The sequence below is a fragment of the Triturus cristatus genome, chromosome 6 (genome assembly GCF_964204655.1).
Source record: "Triturus cristatus chromosome 6, aTriCri1.1, whole genome shotgun sequence".
Taxonomy (NCBI): domain Eukaryota; kingdom Metazoa; phylum Chordata; class Amphibia; order Caudata; family Salamandridae; genus Triturus; species Triturus cristatus.
The window spans coordinates 1512364129-1512389848 of NC_140589.1; the positions used below are offsets into that span (position 1 = coordinate 1512364129).

The window sequence follows — 25720 nt, forward strand, 5'->3', positions numbered from 1 at the left end:
GCATGCTACAATGCTCAGCATACATTGAAGGAGAAAAATGCCTTTACCGATTGTTTTTGTGCAGGAAGGTGTATCTTCCTGCACAAAAACAAACAGCACATGACACAGATATCCTTGCACTATGGTGCAAGGGTGCCTGTGTCACCACATGGCTGCAGTTTAAGTAGCCGTGCAGAGAGAAGCATAGATTTGCAACATATTAATGTAAATATGTTGCATCCCTGTGCTTTGAAAGTACTACAGCACACTGCAGTTAAAGAGGTTACTGTGTGATGCTGCAGCACTTCCTCATAGTTCCGCACTTATACATTCACCATACGCTACTAATGCATTCACTCAGTAAATTACATACTACACATACATTCATCTAAACTTTCACACACTAACAAAGAAATGTAGCGGGGGGGGGGGTTGTTTCCAACAATTTTGTGATTTTTTTGGATTTTTTGGAGGAAAAAACCCCCAAAAAACAAAAACAGGAGGAACCACACAATGAACTTCAGGGAACAATAATTTATTTATTTTTTTAAACTAGCAAATGTGACTTTCTTGCCGGCGGCAGATCAGATCGATCGACTGCTCACCGTAGCACAAAGTCGCATTGCACCTAGTGCAGAGCACTTTTAAAAATTCAAATTGAGGACGGATGTCCAAGTTTTGGGCTGATGGATGCACTCTTGAAGTGCTCGGCTGCGATGAGGTGGAAGGCGCAGGAGCAGGAGTGTTTCTCATCCATTTGCACTCTTCTCATGCAAGATTGTTCGGATGAAGGGTCCTTAGGTGCTTCATCATATTTGCCGTGCCGCACGAGTATTTCTTGTTAGGATTCCCTCGCGACAGCACTCTTTTGCAAATCTTGCACGTGACCAAGGTGGCATTGGTCTTTCTTTGCCCCTCGGGAAAAGTATAAAATTTCCACACCACAGATGAAAAACGTGGTGTGGGTGGTGCCTCCTCCAAAAATTCATCCTCAGATGAATGAGGAGATGCAGGTGATGCCTGCTGCCCTGAAGCTATTTTTAGTTGAAAAAAGTTAGAGCTAAGTGTAAACTTAGTCTAAAAAAATCTTCTTCTCTGCAAAGAGATGCTCCTCCAAAGAAGGTGAAAGAAGAATGATTGAATTGGGTGGGATCTTTCAATAGTTAGAACAGGAAGTGTAATGAACCAATCAAATCTCTTTTTTTGCAGGTCACATGGAATCCACGCACCCTGCGCATACGCACTCACCCAGCGCGCATCCGCGAAATTGAATTTAAAGAAAATATAGGTTTACATGTAAAAATATATTAGTTTTAAGACTAGTTTAGAGTTTGTCTTCAATTAATATTCACATGAAATACATATATGTTTTTTTAAATGTTAAATATTTCGCTGGATCCGCGCACCTACTGCGTCATAGACGCAGATGACGCATCGTGGAAGCGTGCAAACGTCGCGTTACGTACATCGAACGTGTCGTGTATAGGCTGGGAGTCGGGTACCAGTCGCATTGCGATCACGCACTAAACACGTACCCAATGCATACCATGCGCGGATGCTAACGCGTAGGGATCGAGAACAGTGCGCATAGGGTGCGCGGATCCAAAAACATGGAAAAAATATATATAAAATAAAGTTTTGAACATATAGTTGAAGAAATATTTTTAAAAATATAAAAAAATGTTTGAAAAACCCAATAAAAACAAATAATATTTAAGTTTTTAAAAGAATTATTTAAAAAAATAAATTTAAAAAATGGTGTTAAAAAAGAATTTAAAAAAAAACATAATTAATGAAATTGACACACTGAATTTGAAAAATATAGAAATCCAATGAAAATCATTAAACATGATATTTTAGAGATAAGTTATAGATGGGAATCAGCATTTAAAAAACCTTTGAAATTCACAGAAAAACCAAAGGTTTCAGGGGCGTTATAGTTAGGAATTGGCATTTAAAAAACCTTTGAAATTCACAAAAAAAAAACATAGGTTTCAGGGGCGTTATAGTTAGCTGGATATTTCCTGTGTACAAAACCCTAGAAATTCCCCTGTTTTAGTTAGTTCAGCTAACTACAACTCGCGCCCCTGCAATGCACTGCTGATGGCATCACATATTACATCACTCATGACATGGTCAGTGACATCACTGATGACATCACTGATGACATCTCAAATGACATCACTGATGACATCATCCATGTGATAAATTAGTGCATCTTCTCACACCCTAATATAACCTTTGATACACCGACTCAAAATTTCAGACGGCCATTTTGAAAACCATAGATACTCCAATACCAATAACTACACACCCACTCATTGACTCTTAGGTCTACATACATCTCCACTCACTCACCTGTACAGTCACTCATACTTACAGTCACTCTGTACAGGACTATCATATGCATTTATACACCTATATAGACACTCACACACCGCCAATCATCCATTGAGGTACTGACACATCTAGTCAGTCATGCAAATAATTAATCACAGTCCAATTTACTCACCTATACAGTTAAACACACTCAAGTTCACTTACTCATAAAAATACTAACAAATTCTGACGCTCTTATACAATTACTGATACAAGCACACACTCATCCATACATCCACTCCCAAAATCACACACTCTCACATATAGATAGTTATATACTCTTACACACATATACACTGCGTTTCACATATGTAGTTACTGACACATGTACAACTGAGATATACATTCAATCACTAACACACCCTTACATACAGTCACCCAACCATACAGTCCATCACAGATACACTCTTAAAACCATGCACCCACTGAATCACCCACTCACACATCTATGCACAGAGTCACACACACCCTACCCACACAAACAATCAGGCACCCATACAGATACTCAGACAACCAATCAATAACCCATATAGACACTCATATAGCTATTCACAAAACCATGCAGCCACATATACACCAACACACAGACACATACAGACATTCACACAGTTTAGTCACTAGTCTGCAGTAAGATACATTTAATGACTCACTTATAGAGTCAGTTAGGCACCTAGAAAATCACCCATTCACACACTTATACATCCACTCATTCTTCCATAGGCCTTTCACTATAAATATATAAAACATATTTAAACTTTACAGGAACACACAGTCACTGGATGACGTCATCAGTGATGTCATTTGAGATGTCATCAGTGATGTCATCAGTGATGTCACTGACCATGTCATGAGTAATGTAATATGTGACGTCATCAGCAGTGCATTGCGGGGGCGTGAGTTATAGTTAGATAAACTAACTATAACAGGGGAATTTCTAGAGTTTTGTACGAGGGAAATGTCCAGCTAACTATAACGCCCCTGAAACCTATGTTTTTTTTGTGTGAATATTTATATATATACACACACACACACACACACAGGTATATAAAAAGGGGCATGGCCTCTGAACACCTCTCTGCAACACAGCTCCGTGGCGCATACTGGAGGTACCTGGTGGGCTAGTTGGCCCCAGGTACCCTCAGGATTGAAGAGGAATTGATTCCCCAACTCCAACCGCGCCACAGGGTGCGTTTGCACACGTCACCTCAGGCCGCACCCCCTTCCTTCACCATTGTGCAAACGCGCCCCCTGGTGAGTTGTAAGTTGGGGAATTAATTCCCCTTCAATACTGATTGTCCCAGAGGGCCAGCTAGCCCACCAGGTACCTCCAGTATGCTCCAGGGAGCTGCCTTGCAGAGAGGTGTTCAGAGGCCATGCCCCTTTTTACACCTCTCTGCCACGCAGCCCTGTGGTGCTTACTGGAGGTACCTAGTGGGCTAGTTGGACCCTAGGGATCCTCAGGATTCAAGGGGACTTAATCCCCCAACTTAAAACGGCCACAGGGCATGTTTACACAGTGGTGAAGGGAGGGGACGGGGCCTGTGGTGACGTGTGCAAACATGCCCTGTGGCGTGTTTTAAGTTTGGGAAATAATTCCCCTTCAATCCTGAGGGCCCCTGGGGGCCAACTAGACAACCAGGTGCTTCCAGTAAGCGACACTGCGCTGCAAAGAGGTGGTCTAGGCCGTGTCCCTTTTTACACCTCTCTGCCAAACAGCCCTGTGGCGCTTACTGGAGATACCTGGTGGGCTAGTTGGACCAAAGGGACTTTATCCCCCAAATTAAAAACGCCCACAGGGCGTGTTTACACACGTCACCTCAGGCGCCCCCCTCCCTTCACCAGTGTGCAAAACGCGCCCCGTGGCACGTTTTGAGAGGTAGTTTTAATCCCCCTGCCCTATTATGTACTAGGGTCTTACAGAGGAGGTCATGCTAATCACAGGGGTACCCCAACTCATAGTGTTCCCTAGTGTTTGTAGGTGTTTTCTCTGTATTCCAAGTGTCTTTTAGCATTGCACTGGCTCTAGGCCAGGTTAGTCAGTTACCACCAGTACCTGTCTGAAAACGTTGTGGGCACAGGATGATTTTGAAACAAGGCGTCTTTCTGCTCTTCTGTTGGTTCTTTCTGCACGTCTTGCTTCTTCCTGCAATTTTCTTAGTCTTTCTGGACTTCTGTTGCCTCTTTCTGCATTTCTTTTGCTTATTTCGTTGCGAGTTTTTTCTTCTTTCTTCACATGTCCTACCTCTGTAGGCATAGTTACAAACTAGCATTTAAAAAACCTTTGAAATTCACTGAAAAAAACATAGGTTTCAGGCACATTATAGTTAGAAATTAGCAGTTAAAAACCTTTGAAATTCACTGAAAAAACCATAGGTTTCAGAGATGTTATAGTTAGGAATTAGCATTTAAAAAACCATAGAAATTCACTGAAAAAATCATAGGTTTTAGAGAAGGTTATAGTTAGCTGAACATTTCACTCGTACAAAATCAGTGATGTCACTGACCATGTCAGGAGTGATGTAATATGTGACGTCATCAGCAGTGCATTGCGGGGGCGCGAGTTATTGTTAGCTGAACTAACTATAATGGGGGAATTTCAATGGTTTAGTACGAGTGAAATGTTCAGCTAACTATGAATTTATGAGATATTTTGAGATCATGAATGATAATGAAGTAGTCTTACAATTCACTTGAAATAGCAGGACCACTTCAATACAATTTTTAGATGTTACGGTATACATTGAATTTGCCCCCCAAACTTCCATGCACCATATGGCAGGCACCACATGATGCCTGCCACACAGTGCATGGATGTTTAAAAAGTGCAATTTTCCTATTGTGGAAATATGGACTTTGACCGCCGTGAAGGCGGTTGCATCCTAATTAGGGAAGCAGGATCCCAGACTCCTTGTCAGACAGGCCGATGTGGAAAGGCTGTTGGAAATCGACACTGTAATCTAGACGGCAGAAACGCTGTCCATAGGAGTGTACGATGCTGTTCCATTTGAGAGGAATACTACACAAGTCAGTCAGAACCGAGTTGGAATGACCAGACGTTTTTACGTTCCAACTGCGAACATCGTAATCGGGCGATCGGAATGTAAACCGGCCAGGTCGTTCGGGAAGGCTCTGATCGGTCATAAAGATTCCGACTGTCGGGAGGAGGCTTTCTGCCCGAAATTGTAATGAGCCCCAAAATAGGGTTGTAATGATATTATTGTAAACATATTTGTAAATAATTTATTTTGTGTATGTTAAAAAAGTCATTCTAAATATTTTAAATTGTTATTCAGTTACTTTATGCAATTTAAATATAGTTATATTTTTAACATCTTTGATGCTGGTGGTCTAATGCAAGAAAGACCGCCGAAGTTCCACTGACGCCATCAGCCATTCGCAAGCCACCACGATGGTGGTAAGGGGAAAGCAGCTGTCCGAAGGCGGTACAGACAAATTCACAGCTGTTGGAATTACGAGTTGGCTTTCTGTTGAGCCGACCATGGCAAAAGATCGTCTGCTTCAAGTCAGCTGAATCGAAGGAATTGGGGTGCATATTCATCCATTTCCGTTTCTTCCCTTTAGTCTCCCACATGGATCCCTTACTCCAGGGCTCCCCTTCAGAGCAGCATCTTGACTAGGGGTGGGTGGAATTTGCGAAATTAACTTTCGCAAATTATCGTGAAAATGTTTAAAATTATCGCAAACAAGCGGAAATATCGCGAAGATGCGGAAGTTTGTTTCCGGCATGTTCGCGAGATTTTCTGCATGGTTGCAGGTCGCCAACTTACCCATGTGGTTGCTTGCGGGCGCCGCCATCTTGTTTTGAGTTTTCTCGCGGTGCATGATCGCAAGAAGAAAGACGTGATCGCGCGACGCATGACGTCACTGCGGGCGCGAACTGTCGCGAGACAGCGCAAATGGCTAAAAACAATACAACATCTCATGGAGAACGCGACCGGATCAAGAAAACTTGTCGGCGAACGCAGGGATTCAGGTAAGGCGATCGCGCGCGCGCGAGAATGTATTATTTTATAGCGCGAGCAAGAAACAAATTATCGCCAAGCTGCGGAAACCGGATTTGACATTTTCGCGCTCTCCGCGGAACGCGAAAATGTCAATTTATCGCAATTTCCGCGAACGGAACGAAATTTTCGCCCAGGCCTAATCTTGACCCCAAAGAAAATAACTCTACTGGCATTGAATACCAGGTAAATCCATTTTGCACTATTTACCCATTGACTAGACTGTGCACATATGGTCCGGACTCCAGCAATGGAAAAGTACTCGTGGTAGGTATTTTTTCACGTGTCATACATATGTGCACATTTAACACTTGTGTAGTCAAAATATACACATCTGTACCGACAAATACGAAAAAATATTCCCCGCTGTCAGTGACATAGTGATACGGTGGGTGGGAGACCACCGCCATGGCGGTATGGTGAAAAGACTGTTGAAATCGAAATCAGGTCTTAAATTCCTACCTGTCCCACTTTTAAATACCACACCTTGTTGGCCACCAAGCTTACACAGGGATGAATTACTAATATTTAAAAAGGAGTTTTTTAATTGTTAAAACAGGTTATTTTAACAGGTTACACTGCTGGTTTTAGGCTTCAGCAGTCCGGCTACGAACGTAGGCCTGAAGTCATGCTTACTTTGTCACACTAGTGGGTGGCACAATAAGTGCTGAAGTTCACAGGTGACAGCTAACTCTTCTTCTTCATTGATTGGGAGTATTTCCACACCATACATATAGAAATGTTAAATAAGCCAGTAGGTGATTAGACAATATCTACATGTTTTGTGGGTCAGAGCACATACACTGTTCATGGGGCAGCAGTGCCCCAGTGTGCAGAGACTAAAACCTAGCAATAAAATTCAGCAATAGATTGGGGTGACCGTGCAAAGAGGGGTTTTTCTCACACTGGTAATGCAGCTTTGAGATAACCAAAAGGCTATCATTTATTCCCTTAGGAAATTATGATAATGGCCAATTCAAACTTGTTCCTGCTATTTATTTGGCCATGTGTATTAGAAAAAAATATAAGATAAGAGCAAATAAAGATTTAAGCATAGTCAATTTCAAACTTTATTCCAGCTAGTCAATAAGAACCAAGAATTCCTATAAGAATGAAGGGAAAAAAATAATTTTTGATTTGAGCATTCAATCAGGGTATGATCCAGCTAGTGGCATTGTCTGTTTTTGTGTGACTCGGACTTAAAAAAAAGTGTAAGAGGCATAAGGTAACAGAACAGAGACATGACTATATAACACTACCTTAAATATATCAAACAAGTGTCTGTCTATCTTTCTACAAAAGCAGAGATGGCATAAAAAGTATTAGGTGATAGCATAGAAAGACGGCTAGACAGCAGTGGATGTTAACTATTATTATTGGTAGGAGAGCAGTGTACAGAAATCAAAATAAAATAATTCCTACCTGTGCAAGTAAGTGAAAAAGAAAAGCAGTATGCAACTTCAGCTGTGTCACACTAAAAAGGAGAAAAGTAGTGACAAGATGTAATGAGACATCTTGGTTTATGAATACGTTTTGGTGTTACGTTTCAGAGAACTTTTGTGTTTCATATAAATAAAATAATCTATAGATGCCATGCCATTAAAGACCACATATGGGCAAGCTCTGAGCTGGTGATTTGCTCTGCTCTAGCTGTAATAATACTCAATCAAGTATTTTGCACATTTATACACTGTTGGGTACCACAACATCATCAGATGGAAACATTTTGACATAGATCAATAAATGAAATAACTAACAAAATGAACATAGCACCTTTTTAATTTCATGACATCAGGGACTCCTTTCACTTGACTGACTTTTGATCTCTGCATAGAAAAACATCTTAAGGGTTATGATGTGGTTTCTCAAGAACCATGAAATCTGCATCCACCAATCAGAGTGAAAAACATTTTTTATTGCTTGTTGCTGTTAAAAAGACCCCACCTAAAAGGTTAGACTCGAGGACTGGAATTCTGTATCAATAAATATTTGAATGTATGTATTTGGTTGTAGTTGATATCCTACAGTTTGCCTTTATGAATGGTGCTGATATCAATGTATGGTCCATAGAGTGCGAAATAAGGAGGCAAAAAGAGGCATCTCTTGAATTGGAAACTCACTTGAACTTGGCTTTGCAAATAGCCCTTACAGTTTTCCTGCCATTCTTTGAAGCTATAGACACTGGGCCATATTTATCCTTATTTGGTATGATGCAATTCAGCAAGATAGCTTGCTGCAATTAATCAAATGGAGAGAGCAAGAATGTGCCATGATGACTAACATATGGCACATTTCCTTCTCTCTCTCTGCATTGGCGAACTTGTGGCTGCCAAGTGCCAACACAGGCACCCTTGCACCATGGTGAAAGGGTGCTTGCATTAGAGCCAGGATTGTTTTTGTGCAGGACTCCTTCCTGCACAAAATCAATCCCCAAAGAGTTGCGCGTGCTGTAGACAAAGGAAATAACGAGGAGAAATAAACATATTTGCCCTCGTTACGCCTCACCTGGGAAGACATAGCACTTTGACGCATTCTCAGGTTTACTAATCTTAGTAAACCTAGAAATGTACCAATAACCATGGGTGGATGCTTAGGAAAACCCATGCTCCACCAATGGAGTGCCTCCCCGCTGCAAAATAGCACAAAGCAGTGACTTGCGCTGCCTTGCTTTACTCCAGATTTATTATGAGCCACACAAGGTAGTTCTGCGTGGCATAGTAAATCTGACTTAAGAGCTTGTGTTGCCTTGTGTTAAGGTCAATGAATGACATCAGTAAGTCAGAAGAAAGCGAGTCTTGTTTACTAGAGAAGAGAATTAAAAGAATAAAAATACACTAATCATAGACAACAATATTCAACAATTAGCAGAAAATAATGTTATTATGGAAACCACTTCTAGCGGATCACTGACATAACATCGACACTCATAATATCGACCTACAAAGTTATCTACACACAAATATCGATAACATAAATATCGATATACTAGTTTAAAAAAATAAACAAACATCGATGACAAAAGTATTGCTATAACTAATATCGAAAACATTAAATAAACATACAAAATGACACAAATATCAATACCAAATATATTGACCACAATTATCGCCAATTATCACCAAAAAAAAGCTTGACACCTTAAAAATAACTTTAATAACAATTTATATCTAAAAAAAATTAAACAATATCACAAACACACATAACATATTAAATAAATTACATTAAAGTTAAAACAATTATATAATTCAAAAATATACCTTTAACATGATTAAATTCACCAAATTAGTTACTTCTTAAGGCTGTTTTTGGTGGGCAAGATGGCCGCTGACCGGCCGTAGCGTGTAGTCGCAGATCTCTCTCCCTCCTTTCTGACTCCTGATGGCGATTTAAAAGAATGTTGTTGTTGTTCCCTACTCTGAAGAATTTTCCCCCGGCTCTCTGGCGACAGGATTTTGATCGATGGCAGTGGTTACCGCACCCTGTGTCTTCTCTGGTGGTTCTAGTCCAGCACAGCCTTGAACGAATAGCGTGGCTGTTACAGCGACGGAGCACCGGGCACAGGATGGCGCCGAGGGGACCGAAGCAGCTTAAAGATCAGAAAGATCCAGGAGCCAACAAAGAACCGATGAAGGATACGCTGGCCCTGATCTCAGGGCAGCGTAGTACAGGGATGGTGCGCAGGACACTTACCAGAAAACCGAATGATCAGCAGGGCAATGGCGGCAGCACTGTGTCCGTCGGTAGTAAGGACTTCGCCAATGTGGGTCGGAAAGCTGCTCCTGCGGTAAAACCTGCGAGGGATGTGAACAAAACTAAGGAAAGCTCATTTCGTCAGCCCACCTTGGTCGAGTCCTTCGCCGCAAGGCAAGTGGAGAGCACGGAAGCTGGAGCTGGTGAAGCGGGCCTCGAGGGCGCTGAAAATCTGGTATCCAGGCAATGCGCGGATTCAACGTTGCAGGCACTGCCTGGGGCAGATGCGAATCAAGGGAAGCCGAGTGCGGAACAAACTGGCTCGGATCACGAAGTTCACTCCATCGAGGCAGGGGATTCTGTTATAGGGGTCGCAACTAGAACTGGGGGCGAAGGGGCAGAGGTTGCTGGAACTACAGTTGGAGGCGAGCAGGACCTGCCGGAGGAGGCTGTGAGTAGTCAGGAGCTGAGACCCTTAATAAATCCTTCAGGGCCCACTGATCTTACAAACACAGGGCAGTTTCAAGGGCTAGCACAGGACAGGGGGGCTACTGGCTCACCGGATGGAGACTGCTTTTTCTCTCTTAATGACGACTCGGACTCTCTTCTTTCAAGTGAAGGGAGTTTATCTTGCGACTCTGACTCTGTTGAGAGTTCATCCGTACAGAAGGCACTGGCACCCCATAGGGGTACCCAGCAGAAAAAGAGGATTAAATTAAAGGCGAAATTGCCTGATAGCCCCTCTAACACCGGGACCGCCAGGAAGCACGTCTGGGACTATTCAGCTACATCACAGCTGTATCATGATGATGGTAGTAATGTTAATAATCAGGCGGGGCAGAACACTCCAAATAGTCCTCCTCACACCCCCTCACTGGATCTCCTTTACACTACTCTAAAGCAAATGTAGGGAGAAGCCAGGACAGAGAGTCGGAGGGCCAAGCAGGAAGCTAAGAAGATACAAAGTTCCTGAGAAGAATGAACAAACTGTATGAAGACATGGCAGATAGGGTCACCCACGTAGAGGAAAGAACAGGAAGACTGGAGGATGATGTTAGCAGATGGCAGTTTTTTAAACAGGCACAAGAGAAGGTGGTTGAGGACGTTCAGTGGAAGCTTGAGGATTTTGACAACCGCCAGCGGCGGAATAACATAAGGCTGTTGGGGGTGGCTGAAGGGGCTGAAGGGCAGGATGCCAGGTTGTTTGTTGTCAATCTGTTGAAGGGTGCCTTCCCCGAGATGGCCTCTTGGAATTGGGAGAATGAGGTACAGAGAGCTCACCGGTTTCCTCTGATTCAAAAGAAAGGCTATGGGGCGTCTCAAGTTGAAAGGCCTAGGGCAATCCTGGTCTATGTGGGTAATTATCTGCTCAGACAAGAAGTCATGGATAAGGCAAAGCCCGAATCCAGGCGCACATTTAACGGTATTTCATTCTTTGCCCGACCTGACTTCTGCCACGTTACTGTTGAAAGAAGGTGGAGGTTAAGGCAGCCGATTGCTCCCTTTCAGGATCCTGGGTCTGAGGCTTATTTATTGTATCCTGCAAGGCTCAAGGTGATCACCAAAGGGCAAGTCAGAATGTTTTTCTCCGAGGTCAAGGCCCAACAGTATATGGCCGAACTGAAGGAGCAGAAGGGGGGATGAGGTAGGGGGGTCCAGGGGTAGGCAATATTAGGGGGCTTGTTTGTTGTTGTTTTTTTCATGGGTTCTTGGGGTTCATTCTTTCTTTTTTTATTGGTATCTGAAGACATGGTATAATTTAGAGATATAATCGGCCAGAATAACAGAAAGGGGGGAGGCTGCGATTGGCTGCGAGCTATGCGGTCACACATAGGTCATGAGTGACCTATTTGCCTGTAAGGGGGGTGGGTGGGGTTCGGGGGGAGGGTCTCTTGGTCAGGGGGGTTTGGGGGAGGAGGGGGGCACACACAGCATAGCACAGCACTACATCCGAGATGGTGGGTTGTACGCACGAGGGGTAGTAAATATGGGGAAAGAAGTAGCATAGAATGGGCTAAGTGGAAAGTGTTTTCTGATTCGGCGGTTAATAAGTTGGGACAGGTATTTGATGTATTCTAATGAGTGTGCGGATTTCCTCGATTAATATCTGTGGGCTCAACAATCACCTTAAAATGCAACGAGTTACGGCTGCTCTGAGATTAATGCGATCGGACCTTGTTTGTCTACAGGAGACACATGCAGAGGGGATAAGGGGCTATCTACTGGAACAACTGGGGTTTACCTTGCTTGCCCATACAAAACAGGGGGCCAAGACCAGAGGGGTTGCTATATTAGCTCAAAAACACGAGGTTATAGTCAAAAGAAAGATGGAAGATCAATGGGGTAGATGGGTCCTCCTTGAATGCATAATAGATGGTGAAACTTTGACTATAGGGTCGGTGTATGGATCTACTGAGGATGACCCGAATATCTTTGAGTTTCTGGATTTAGAACTACCCTTATGGCCTGAGCCGGTCATCCTGTGTGGGGATTTTAATATTAATGGGATAGGTGGGCTGGGCACTGAATCTGGGCATGGCTATCTTGGTCGCTAAAAAAAAGACATGTCGTGCAATAGTGAACCTTGCTCTGCATAATTCTCTAACTGATGTGTGGGCACGTTTAAAACCTATAGACACTGGCAGTACTTATTATTCAGCCCCGCACAAGGTCTGTGTTAGATTGGATTATTTTTTTATCTCTAATTCCCTGTTGTCAAGAACCCAGATTGAGAAATTGCCTCGGATTATCTCAGACCACGATCTGTTGGTACTAACATTAAAACTCACAAAAGTAGTCAGGAGGGAATGTATATGGACTTTTGAAAGAGGATTGCTTAAGGATGAAAGTTATATTAAACATATGAATGACTGGATTGCAACTTTTTGGGAGATTAATAGAGGAAGTACCTCTTCTGTGGTTTCTTGGGATGTTTTAAGGTGGGTGTTCGTGGGGAGACGTTGAGCTTTAGCCTATATAAGCAAAAACAGGAAGAATTAAGATCAAAGAAACTCGTTAAAGCCGTGGCTGATGCAGACGAGGAATTGAATATAGCAATTCTCCATAGGAATTCTCCTGATCAAGTTTTCCTCAAAGTCGTATCTACAAAAGCAGAAGCAGTTGAGATATTGCCAGTAAGGCGGCTGCTAACTTCTTAATCAAGAAAGAGCAATGTTACGAACTAAATGAGCGGGTGGGGTACACTCTGGTGATACGCACAAGGCAGAAGGCAGCCTCAGGTGAAGTCAGAGAGATCTCAGACGGTAGAGGAGCTACAGTAACAGATTCTGGTGAGATCTGTGAGGTTTTTAGACAGTTTTATGCTGAATTATATAATGAGGACGAGCCAAGGGACCTTACAGTTATTCAGGAGTATCTCAGGGATATATCAGCTCCTTTGCTCTCGGAGGAGGATAGGGTGGCACTCGAAGTACCTCTGACCCCTGAAGAGATTACTACAGCATTATACAGCCTCCCTCCGGGTAACGCGGCAGGCCCTGACCTGATCACTATTGAGTTCTATAAGGTCTTCCATGAGACTGTCCGTCTGGACTTGGCGGATACGATATTGCAGGCACAAGGTGGAGTCTCCATACCGAATTCTTGGGCAGGAGCAGATATAGTGATAATATTGAAAAAGGGTAAAACGCCTTTAGAACCAGGGTCTTACAGACCTATAATCCTTGTGAACTCAGACGCAAAAAACTGCTCGAAGGCAATGGCTCTAAGACTTTGTAGAGTTATAGGAGATCTGGTTAGTCCTACCCAGCACGGTTTCATTCCAGGGAGGGATACAACGCAACATATACGTAAAGTCATTACCCTCTTCGACACAGTGGAGGTGTGGTAAATAATTTAATTACCGGGACTTAATTTGATACAGAACATAATAAAAATAGCTCAGTAAATAAGAGGCAGAATCCGTGGTATTAGAGGTTCAGAATGGGCTTTATTCTAATGGACGATTTCGAAATCGTGGCCTCCAAGTTCCATCACCACGGAGGTTCAGGAAGTGAAGTACATACATTATTGATAATTATTCACTTTTATACAATAGGCATTACAGTGGAGCAAATGCGAGAGGCGTAACAATTGATAAGGGAGATAACATTATTCATGCGTAAACAAAAATGGGCGTGATTGGGCGTAACAAAGGAACGTCATCAGGCATGATGTCATAATGGGGTGGTTCCATGAAATAATTTCGCAATGTCAGCAGAAATACTTGGCAGAAATGCGCGCGCAGCAGCATGACGTGTGATTGACGTGCAGCTAGGGGGTGAAGGGGACTTGACATTTAGCTCTACATGTGGCGACAGATGTCTGGAGGGTCAAGTCAACCTAATCCCAAATCATATCTAACATCCTATGTTTAAAGAACTATGTTATCCAAAAGAGAGGCCTTCTTGGAGTAGAATCTTATTCTATACTGACTATACTGACTGTTAGTGCGTGTACAAGCGTCTAAGTGTCTACACTAGATGCGAGGGCAGAAGTCTTCCATGGTAATAGGGCTATGAATTACTTGTATAAAGACAGAGAAGCCGGGCCTCTGCTCGGTAGTTGGCAGAATGTTTACTTAAACTACTAGACAGGAATGCATTGGGCAGGGAACGGAGCAGATAATTTCGAAGGTGAAATACAGTTCTTGGCAGGCAGCAAGCTGATGTCAGGCATCGTGAGCCGCGCAGAGGATGAGACAAAGTTCATGGTCACAGATGCAGGCTCGGACTGGAGCTTCAGAGACAGAAAGCAAGAAAAGCTTGATGACAGAATCAGGGCCTACTTGCCTGGACTGTAAAATGGCATAAGTGAACCATATAAAGGCGGTGGCCTTTCGTACTTAGGAATGGAATATCCGGCCCATTCATGGCGGATCAACAGAGGACATGTTAACGGTGGACGCACATGTATTTGCGTCTTCATAACTGGAACTGGAGGGAACATACATGTACTTGTAACATGTACATAGAACCGTTGGGGTCCAAGATAGGGGACATAACTGACCGGAAAAATCCATATTTCCACATTCCCTCCTTGTCCCCTACTTGCCCGTCAAGAGATATCAATCTTCATTAATCCATTGATCTGTTCATATAGCATCATTTGTTCTTCTTTCTTCTTCCGGGATCTTGAATGAAAATTTTGATGTGGAATACACGATGTGGCATACAGACCACAAATCGCTGGTCCACATTGCAGGCATAGACAGCAACTGAATAGTATGAGAAGGCCAATACCTAGGAAGGATAGAACTCTCCATCCCCAGGCTGATAACATGCTCCAAAACCAACCGGACCAAGTCCAGGTGCCTGGATTCTGGTGTATCTGGCTTACAGTCTTATGAAGGCGGGTTATGGCTTTATATACAGATGGCGAATTTTCTAGTATGAATACGCAGCAGCTTGATCCGATGACCCTACAAGCTCCGCCCCTATCGGCCAGGATGACGTCAAGGACAAGACGATTTTGAAGCACAACAATCCGCATAGCAGACTGCTCTTCTGTTAAATTGCCTAAGGCGGAAATAGTTTCGTTCACTACTGCTTCAAGGGTTCGAGTTAATCTACGTATCAGCTTACTATTAGTAACGGTACCTATATAGGGAAAGAGACCTTTATTGAAATCTGTGTATTTTTCCCATGCTGTTTCAGTGTAATCGACTATTGGGAGATCTCTCCTTTCTCTATTGTGTACTAAATGAGTATTTCTGTGATAATCAGGAGGAGCTAGAAAAACAGGTGGCAAAAGGAATCCAATGTAGCAGGTACCATCCCAGTCTAGAGGCAAACGTACATATGCCGTCTGACCACATATAAAATAGGAATGGCGGGAAGCTCTAAATGTCGACTTGCCTTGATCACTGAATTCTATTACAGTGGTGCATCTACTATGGCCCATATGTATGGAACCATTCTTTCTCACACATAATTCACCTTTTACTGGAAATACTGACATGGCGGGCAAACTTGGATTAGCTTCGGATTCGACATTCAAGATCAGGAGATTAAGCGTAAAATTACCTAATCCATATACTTCATTTTCTAGATCAGTTCCTGTTCTTTTGGGAAGTCCCTCCTTGTTGGGGTGGCAGACTTTAAGTAAAACTAAGTTCAGATTTCCCCATACCCAGTTGTCTTGATAAACTGCAGAATTTGAATCTAAGGAATTAATTAAGCTAAACCATGCTCCACAGGAGCCGTTGTGTGTGAACGGGTATGGAAAAAGAGGTAGAATTCCTTTATAGTTCTGATAGGGAGGGAGTCGGCCACATATCCAACAATTTGTAGCATTGCTAACCTGATGGGAATGATGTAACATACTAATAAAAGTGTTATTGCGCAGCGCAAATCTGTAAGACAATTCATGCGGAGGTAATTCACTAAAAGAATGTTCAGCAGTAACATTATAAACATGTCTAGAAATAGGATAATATATGTGCAACAATATACTTGCAATAATTATTAAAAGACTTAAGAAAAACAAGATCAATAACGCCACTGTGCAATGACTACGCAGTGATTTACAGTATGCATGTCGTTTCAACATTTTTCGGGTTTTTTCTCTATTCAGATCTAAGGGATACATGTCAGGGACAAATTCAACCGCTTCACCTTGGAGAGGACTTAAACAATCAAACTGCCCGACTGATTAGACCTGAGTTTTAGTTTATAATGTTCGTGACTGCTTGAGTCACCCAAAGGAAGTTTTGAGTCAATGGGTGAAGACACGCGAGGTGTGGTTTTCACATCTGATGGTAGTCCATAAAATTTCTTGATATGACTTGAATGTACCCAGCCTTTTCTGCCTTCGATCTTCACGGCTGTCCTTGTGGTGAGCAAGACCAATTGCGGCGACCTCCACCTAGGATCCAGCTGAGTCTTTCGATCAAAGTTCCTCACTAAAACGAGATCCCCCGGAATTACGTCATGGGGTTTCACCTCAGTGTTGTCAGGAAAAGCTGCATCTACCTGTGAACGACAAGATTGTAGTGCAGACATCAAGGAAGCCAAATAATCTGTCAGCATATTACAGTCAATATCAGTTATTTTACGTGGTATAGGCGTCCCCCACATATTTGGTGGTCTGCCAAAGATCACCTCATACGGGGATAGCCCTGTTCGAGAGTGTGCTACCATTCTCATGTAAAAGAGTGCAACTGGTAATGCTACTACCCAGTCGACACCTTTCTCCCTGCATATTTTGGACAATCTGATTTTCAAAGTTTGATTATGTCGTTCCACGAGACCTGCTGCCTCGGGGTGTCGGACACAATGAAACTTCCACTGATATCCTAGCAGAAGTGAAACGTGTTTCATTAGTTCGGATGAGAACGGCTGGCCGTTATCTGAGTAGACAGCACGTGGTAAACCGTACCGTGGGAAGAATTCTCGAACTAGCTGCTTGGCAGTGGTCGGGGCAGTGTAATCTGAAACCGGGTATGCCTCTGTCCAACGGGAAAGAGCACAAACAACTACGAGAACATATTTGAATCCTCGACATCGTTCCATCTGGATGTAATCCATCTGGAGGATTTCAAAAGGGTGATCAGGAGGCTGAAATCCACCCTGCTCTACGGGGATGCTTTTTCCTGGGTTAAACTGACAACAGATCATACAGGTACGAACTTTTTGTTTCGCTGCTGCTCGTAAATGCTTGTTGAACCAAATATGTTGAATGCTGTCTAGCATAGCTTTCTCTCCTAGATGCGCTGGACTATGGACAGTGTTAATAATGACTTGGACCATTGAATCAGGAAGGAACCACACAGATTTTTCCTTCGTCATCCATCCTTGATCCGTTTGGATCCCTCCTAATTCAGTCCATTTCCTTATTTCGTCTGGAGTAGCATGTGTCTGTATGTCAATTACATCAAGAGTGGGATCCTTAACCATCATGCAATGTGTTGGTGTCTGGACTATTGCCTTTGTCATATCGGATGTTTGAGTTTGAGCAGTCTGTTTAGCTGTTCTGTCAGCTAGATCATTGCCTTGAGAAATGATATCAGTGATTTTCGTATGAGCTTTGCATTTCATAATCGATATTGCAATGGGTAAGTGTATTGCATCTAATAAGGCATGAATGAGGGGTCCGTGCTGAATGTGGGCACCGTGAGAAGTTAAATAACCTCTCTCTCGCCACAGCACGCCGAAGTCATGTACAACTCCGAATGCATAACGTGAATCAGTGTATATGTTGACTCTTTTATTTGTGGCTTGAATACAGGCTTGTGTCAGAGCGACGAGCTCTGCTGCTTGAGCGGACAAGGTATTTATGCACTTGGTTTCAATAATTTCAGTGTCTGTTGTGACTGCGTAAGCGGCCACTAACTCTCCTGTACCTGTTCTCATACATGAACCATCTACATACAACGTTAGGTCTGGATCTGACAATGGGACATCTGTCAAGTCTTGTCTGGGTTTCGTCGTTATTGTAATAACATCAATACAATCATGAGCTAGTGGGTCTGTTCCATTTACAGGTAAAAGTGTGGCAGGATTCAATGTGTTACAACGTCTGATTTCTATATGTGGCTGAAACAATGTTAATTCGTATGTAACATGGTGTTGCTAGAACAGGTGCTTGACATAGAGCTTTCTTTAAGCTTTCAAAAGCTAGTGTGTGTTCCTGAGTCCAAGGGAGGACAGTCGATGTGGCTGCCTCCTGTGTTGTTAATTGAATGAGTGGTTTTGCTAGAAACGCATACTGAGGGATCCACTGCCTACAATATGAAGTGAGGCCTATGAAAGCCCGCACCTCCTTTTGTGTCTTGGGTATTGGCATGTTAGCTATTAACTGGATACGATCTGGTGTAAGCTGCCTTCCCTCCTTGGACAGCGAGTGACCAAGGTAAATAACTCGCTGGACACAGAATTGCAGCTTAGAAGGGGACACCTTGTGCCCCTTTTTGGCTAGAAATTGTAAAACCGTCAGTGATGCTTTTTCACATTCAGGTTCGCTTCGGGCGGTGATCAGCAGATCATCGACATATTGAAGCAGAGCAGTGTTGACTGGCATGTGGATACTGTCAAGTTCTCGTTTCAGTGCTTGGCTATAGATGCTGGGGCTTTCTGTAAATCCTTGAGGTGCGCGTGTGAATTTAAAGCTACGTCCATTTAAACTAAATCCGAACAAGTATTGGCTTTCCGGATCTATTGGGACGCTGAAAAAGGCATTCTTGAGATCAATTACAGTAAAGAATGTTGCTTCGGAATCAATAGCTGTCAGTAATGAAGAGATGTCTGGAACTACGGGGTATTGTGGTACAATACATTTATTTAATTCGCGCAGATCAATAACCAATCGATATACTGGGGGAGCCTTTGGATCAGTTCGTTTAAGAATCGGAATTATTGGTGAATTACATACATTGGAGTCGGTCTCCACAACCACTCCCTGGCCAATAAGCTCGTCAATGATTTGTAGTAAAGCCATTACAGCATCTGGGGGTAACTTGTATTGTCGCATTCGTGGTAGTACCACTCCTGCCTTTAGTGTGACTCGATATGGTGTAATGTTCATGCAACCAACATCTGTAGGGCCTTGTGCCCATAAATGTATCGGTAAAGTCTGCAGTCGGGAATCCATATCTCGAGACACATAGTGACCTTTGAAATCACGTAAAAACAATCTTACTCCTTCCGGAGAACAACATATTATGGCTCCTAAAGCTTTCAGTGTTTTTATACCGAACAAGTTTTCTGGACATGATTTAGTAAGCAATAAATCTGTAGTTCTGGTCAAGGGTCCTATCGTAAGAGGAAGAGGCTGTGATACTTCATTAACAATAGGTTTTCCTGAAAAACCAAGGGAAATATTCTGTGAGCCTGAGAGGGGTGCCCCTGGAACTTCACTACGTTTTATAGTTGTTCGACTTGCCCCTTTATCAAGTAAAAATTTTCTATCTTGGCCTACTAATTCACTATGTACATAAGGTCCTTCTTGGTCTACAGGGACCTCGATAAGGGGTAAGTCAACTTCCCTCTCTAGGCTGGTTCATGCATATCGTTGATAATCAGGATAGTCATACTGTGCGGTCTGGTACAGCTGTCGTGTCGTGGTTTGTGTGGCAGCAGCAGGCAACGCTGGTGCGGCTGGCACAAACTGTATAGACTGTTGTGGAGCTGGCATGGCCTGTGCATGCTGCGGTGCTCCTTGTTCATTCTGATCCTGTCTAGGTGGCCGTGGTCTTTCTTTTGTAATACCTGTGGCGATATTACGCTTCAGGACTGGGCAGTCGTGTATGTAATGTCCTGGCTGTTTACAGTAGTTGCATGTCCCTTTTACAGGTCCTGCTGAATCACCGGAATGTGTCGTACCCTTTTTATGACCTTCAGCTGGAACTGTCTGGGAGACTAGCATTTTCATTTTCGTGTCTTTCATGCGTCTTTGTTCATGTTCTTGTTCCTCTCTAATTCTATTGTAATGGTACTGTAACATTTGTAACATTTGTGATGGGGTATTACCTTGCCAGGTACTCTCGAATTTTAATACTCTATTCTTCACTTGGGGCAAGGAATTTTCAACTAATTTTGTCACAAACAGATGTGGGTATGACTCGCTACTTGCTTTTATACCACTATTTATACCAAAACATTTTTCGAATCGGGCATAGAAATCACTAGTGTCTTCATCTTGCTTTTGTTTACAGGCTGAGATTGCACCCCAGTCTTCCTTTTTCGTGGTTAATAAACGTGGCAGTACCTGTACTAGTAAACCTGGCAGTGCTTTAGTTTTGTCCCCAAGTCCCGAACCTGGACCTCGGGCCTTTTCTTCATTTTCTAATGCTGTCCAATCTATCTTTTGGTCTCCTACCTCCCACTCTTTTTCCTTGAGTTTTTCATAAATGCCAGCAGGCATTAATACCTTTAATATTGTCATAATGTCGGGATAGGTATACTCTCCCATGAGTAACATATCTTTAATTTCTCGGTGGAAACCCGCTGGGTCTTTGTCATGACTGGGTACCACTTTCTTCATTTCTAACAATTCTATTTTAGATATGGGCGTATATACATATACACGTTTAAACTGATTGTCCTCGCCCTTTATTGGGTGTACTTCTCGTAAGGGATTCTGTCTGTCCATGTAATACATCGGTCTTTCCTTGATGGGCAATGAAACATGTTCTGGACATACAAAAAGAATGTACTGTTTTCTAGATTCTAGTATTTCCTTAATTAACTTAGTACCTGAACCTTTCCATCTATTCGTGAGTAATTCAGTCAATATATCAGGTAAGGGACCAGGATCTGAATGTTGGCCTTTATATAGTATAAGGAGTTGTTGAATCATATAAATCCCAGCTAAACGCTGTTCATCTGGGGTGAGGTTCAAAAATGTGTGTGCTACTGTATCATCATCATACTTTCCGGGACTGTCAATCCAATGAACGGCTGACCTGGCTAATTCTTGTTCATCCATAGAATCAAGAAAATGATAACCCCTTTGTTCTCGCAGTAATTTGTCAGCGGCTTGGAACGAATGCTCGGGGGACCTCATATTTATTATAGGTGCTTGGAAATCCCTGTTATTATCTGGACATATCGGACGTATTGGGTCAGTAAAGTATCTAGTATTATTACAAGATCTTCCTCTACCTACATAGGCTATGGTTTCGGACTGTCCTGTGGACAGTCCTGATCCTTCCTCCTCCTCGTTTTGTTCAAACTGGTCTACCGCTAATCTCTCTTCGTGTAGGCGTTCTATTTCTTTACGGATCTTTCTGCACATGGCTATTATACATTTTTGCCTATCATGTCTCCCTTCTGATATATTCTGGCTCCATCTGGTAAGAGTTTGCATTATTTCCGGATCTACCCCCGGTCGGTCTTGATTTCTGATCACACAATTTATGAGGAAACGTAACAGTTCCCCCTGTATCTCCACTTTCTGGTATTCCATAGCTCTGTTAATACTTTCAGAATCTCGCCCTGTTTGGACATAATGATATATATTATCTAGATGCACAGTCATTCCTGGTAACTTCCCTAAATACACCGCGGCTCGTCTGATACGTAATGATGCCATGATCATTTCGTCCTCTTTGCCGGGCACAGGGTCATATCTACAATCTACTAGAAGTTCCTTAAGCGTGCGGGCATTTATGAGTTTGGGGGTACGTGGATGTGCTGACTCTTGAAAGGTAAGTTTATTTACTCTGGGTGGCGTAGAAAAAATATTGGTAGCACCCCCAGTAGCCCCGTCTGGAGTATCGGGCGTGAAAGGATTCGTAGAACGCGATACAGCAACTATAGGTGTGGACGACACAGCTATAGAAGTAGCTGTAGGAACAGATGTGGAAACGGACGTGCTTGCCGGAACTTGTGTCAGGATTTGATGCTGTAAGGATACAGATACAGGATCTTGGCGTTGAACCTCCCCGGCCGACGGTCTATGTGGGGCGGGGTTAGCATACTCGGGAGCTGCGTCATCTAAATATGAGGAAAGGAAAACATCTTCTGCGGCTCTAGGATGCCCCTTAGGATGTACTTTTATTGGAAATAATGGGGGTGGCAAGTCTTTTGGTATCCCCGGAATAGCCTTAGGTAATCCCTCGGCCAGAAGGGGATACATACCCTTCATAAGGGCATTTCTTTGTCGGTCTACTTGTTCTGATTTTACTCGTGTACCTTCTTCAATTAATAGATTTTCTCGAACTTTATTTGAATTCTCTTTACTCTTCTCTTCCTGTCTACGTGCTTTTTCTGTGCGTCTATACGATTCTTTACGCCATAATTCAATGGCGTCTTTCTGTGACTGTCTGGTTTTCTTTTTCCATAATTCTTCCTCTACTTTCACGATGCAATCTGCATCCCAGGTCCCCGCTGCGGGCCACCTCTGGCTTTCTGGTAATTCCTTAGTGTAGTCTACCCATAGATCAAGAAATAATATAGCGTCTAGGCCGTGTTTATGATACATGAAGTACCCTGGAGTGTCCCTAGGAGGAATGGGAACAGCTTCTTCGAGTACCCCTTTTCTAGTTGTGATCTGTCTTAGTTTCGAAAAGAGCGGCATATTGAGAACTGGTCTGATACTTGATCTTGAACAAACTTAATACAATAAACCACGATAATGAACAGTCATTCATACCACAATATGCAGGACATATCAATACATTTAACATTTAACATTTAAATGAGCAACGATGATGATGACGATGATCTAAGAAAATGTAATCACTAAACATAATACTCGGCATTTAACTGAATTATTCTGAATTTATATACTTGATATACTAGATATACTGCTAAACAGTACAGATACACTGCTAAAACAGTGCGGACCGGATTTGTGTACCCAAACCCGTCTGGACCGGCACAACTTATGTGCACGCCAGAACGCCTCCCCAGTAATGGTACTCACCGGGTAGCTCGGAACGGAAGGCCTCGGAACGGAACTGAACTGAACTGGACCGGACTGGACTGGACTCGACTCGAAAACTTCGGACACGTCGGGACATCGGAAACCTGGTGGGCCTCTGTATACCTCGGATCTTGCTCTCTCAGCTAGGCTCTGGTCAGGATACTTCGCACTTCTCACCGCCTCGTCTGGGTGTTGATCGCAGCCTCAGTCGCCCCCGCTTGACCGGAGGGAGATACAGGAAATACTGCTGGTACGCGTTGTTGTCCGTCCAGCTGTGGCAGGAGACCGGGCCTGCAACGCACCGCCGGCGCGTGAGATGAGAAAGTTTCCCTGTTCGGGCGCCATTTATGTGGTAAATAATTTAATTACCGGGACTTAATTTGATACAGAACATAATAAAAATAGCTCAGTAAATAAGAGGCAGAATCCGTGGTATTAGAGGTTCAGAATGGGCTTTATTCTAATGGACGATTTCGAAATCGTGGCCTCCAAGTTCCATCACCACGGAGTTTCAGGAAGTGAAGTACATACATTATTGATAATTATTCACTTTTATACAATAGGCATTACAGTGGAGCAAATGCGAGAGGCGTAACAATTGATAAGGGAGATAACATTATTCATGCGTAAACAAAAATGGGCGTGATTGGGCGTAACAAAGGAACGTCATCAGGCATGATGTCATAATGGGGTGGTTCCATGAAATAATTTCGCAATGTCAGCAGAAATACTTGGCAGAAATGCGCGCGCAGCAGCATGACGTGTGATTGACGTGCAGCTAGGGGGTGAAGGGGACTTGACATTTAGCTCTACATGTGGCGACAGATGTCTGGAGGGTCAAGTCAACCTAATCCCAAATCATATCTAACATCCTATGTTTAAAGAACTATGTTATCCAAAAGAGAGGCCTTCTTGGAGTAGAATCTTATTCTATACTGACTATACTGACTGTTAGTGCGTGTACAAGCGTCTAAGTGTCTACACTAGATGCGAGGGCAGAAGTCTTCCATGGTAATAGGGCTATGAATTACTTGTATAAAGACAGAGAAGCCGGGCCTCTGCTCGGTAGTTGGCAGAATGTTTACTTAAACTACTAGACAGGAATGCATTGGGCAGGGAACGGAGCAGATAATTTCGAAGGTGAAATACAGTTCTTGGCAGGCAGCAAGCTGATGTCAGGCATCGTGAGCCGCGCAGAGGATGAGACAAAGTTCATGGTCACAGATGCAGGCTCGGACTGGAGCTTCAGAGACAGAAAGCAAGAAAAGCTTGATGACAGAATCAGGGCCTACTTGCCTGGACTGTAAAATGGCATAAGTGAACCATATAAAGGCGGTGGCCTTTCGTACTTAGGAATGGAATATCCGGCCCATTCATGGCGGATCAACAGAGGACATGTTAACGGTGGACGCACATGTATTTGCGTCTTCATAACTGGAACTGGAGGGAACATACATGTACTTGTAACATGTACATAGAACCGTTGGGGTCCAAGATAGGGGACATAACTGACCGGAAAAATCCATATTTCCACAGAGGTCTCAGGAGACCCTATGGCTGTCTTGTTGCTGGATGCAGAGAAAGCATTCAATAGGGTCTCCTGGGACTACCTGTGGATGGTCATGAGGCGGGGAGGTATTGGGGAGGGGTACATCAGAGCAATCCAGGCTCTATATAGAGCTCCCACAGCCCGACTCAGAATCAATAGAGGCTACACTGCGTCTCTTCAGATTAAGCGTGGGACCCGTCAGGGGTGCCCATGTTCGCCACTTCTTTTCACATTATACATTGACCCATTGATTTGTAAGTTAGAATCAAATGATAAGATTCCGCCACTAGAAGTCCAGGGTCGATATTTTAAAACTTTGGCATACGCAGATGACGTAGCTATCGTGACTCCAATGCCCGCTAGCCCTATAGTAGAGGTGGAATTAGAAGCCCAGGCATTCGGGCAGGCTTCAGGCTACGCGCTCAATGGTTCTAAGACCCAGATAATTAAGAACAACAGGACAGTCTGTAATGATGCACGAGTGGTCGACTCTGCTGTATATTTAGGGATTAGTATCTCGGCAGATCTGGATAATACTGTTGATAGGAATATTGGGCCTGTGATTACTAAAGCTAAAAGAGATCTTGTCAGGATGCACAACCTCCAGTTGTCGATTGCTGGGCACACGAACGTGGTAAAAATGATTATTTTACCCAAGTGCCTTTATTTATTCAGGGCAATTCCGCTTATTTTTTAGGCCAAATGGTTTTTGGCGTAGGAGCATCTAATTAATAGA

The 25720-nt window shown here is 43.2% G+C and overlaps 1 long non-coding RNA gene across 3 annotated transcripts in view; it reads right to left on the reverse strand.

Moving 5' to 3' along the window:
• LOC146821615 (uncharacterized) overlaps nt 1–25720 on the reverse strand; it is a 179615-nt gene that overhangs the window by 149058 nt on the left and 4837 nt on the right. For 2 of the 3 annotated variants that reach the window (XR_014962743.1, XR_014962744.1), the window contains exon 3: nt 7803–7854. The exons of the other annotated variant lie outside the window; for it this stretch is intronic. This is a non-coding gene — a long non-coding RNA (uncharacterized LOC146821615). The remainder of the gene's footprint in view (nt 1–7802; nt 7855–25720) is intronic. 3 annotated transcript variants of the gene reach the window in all.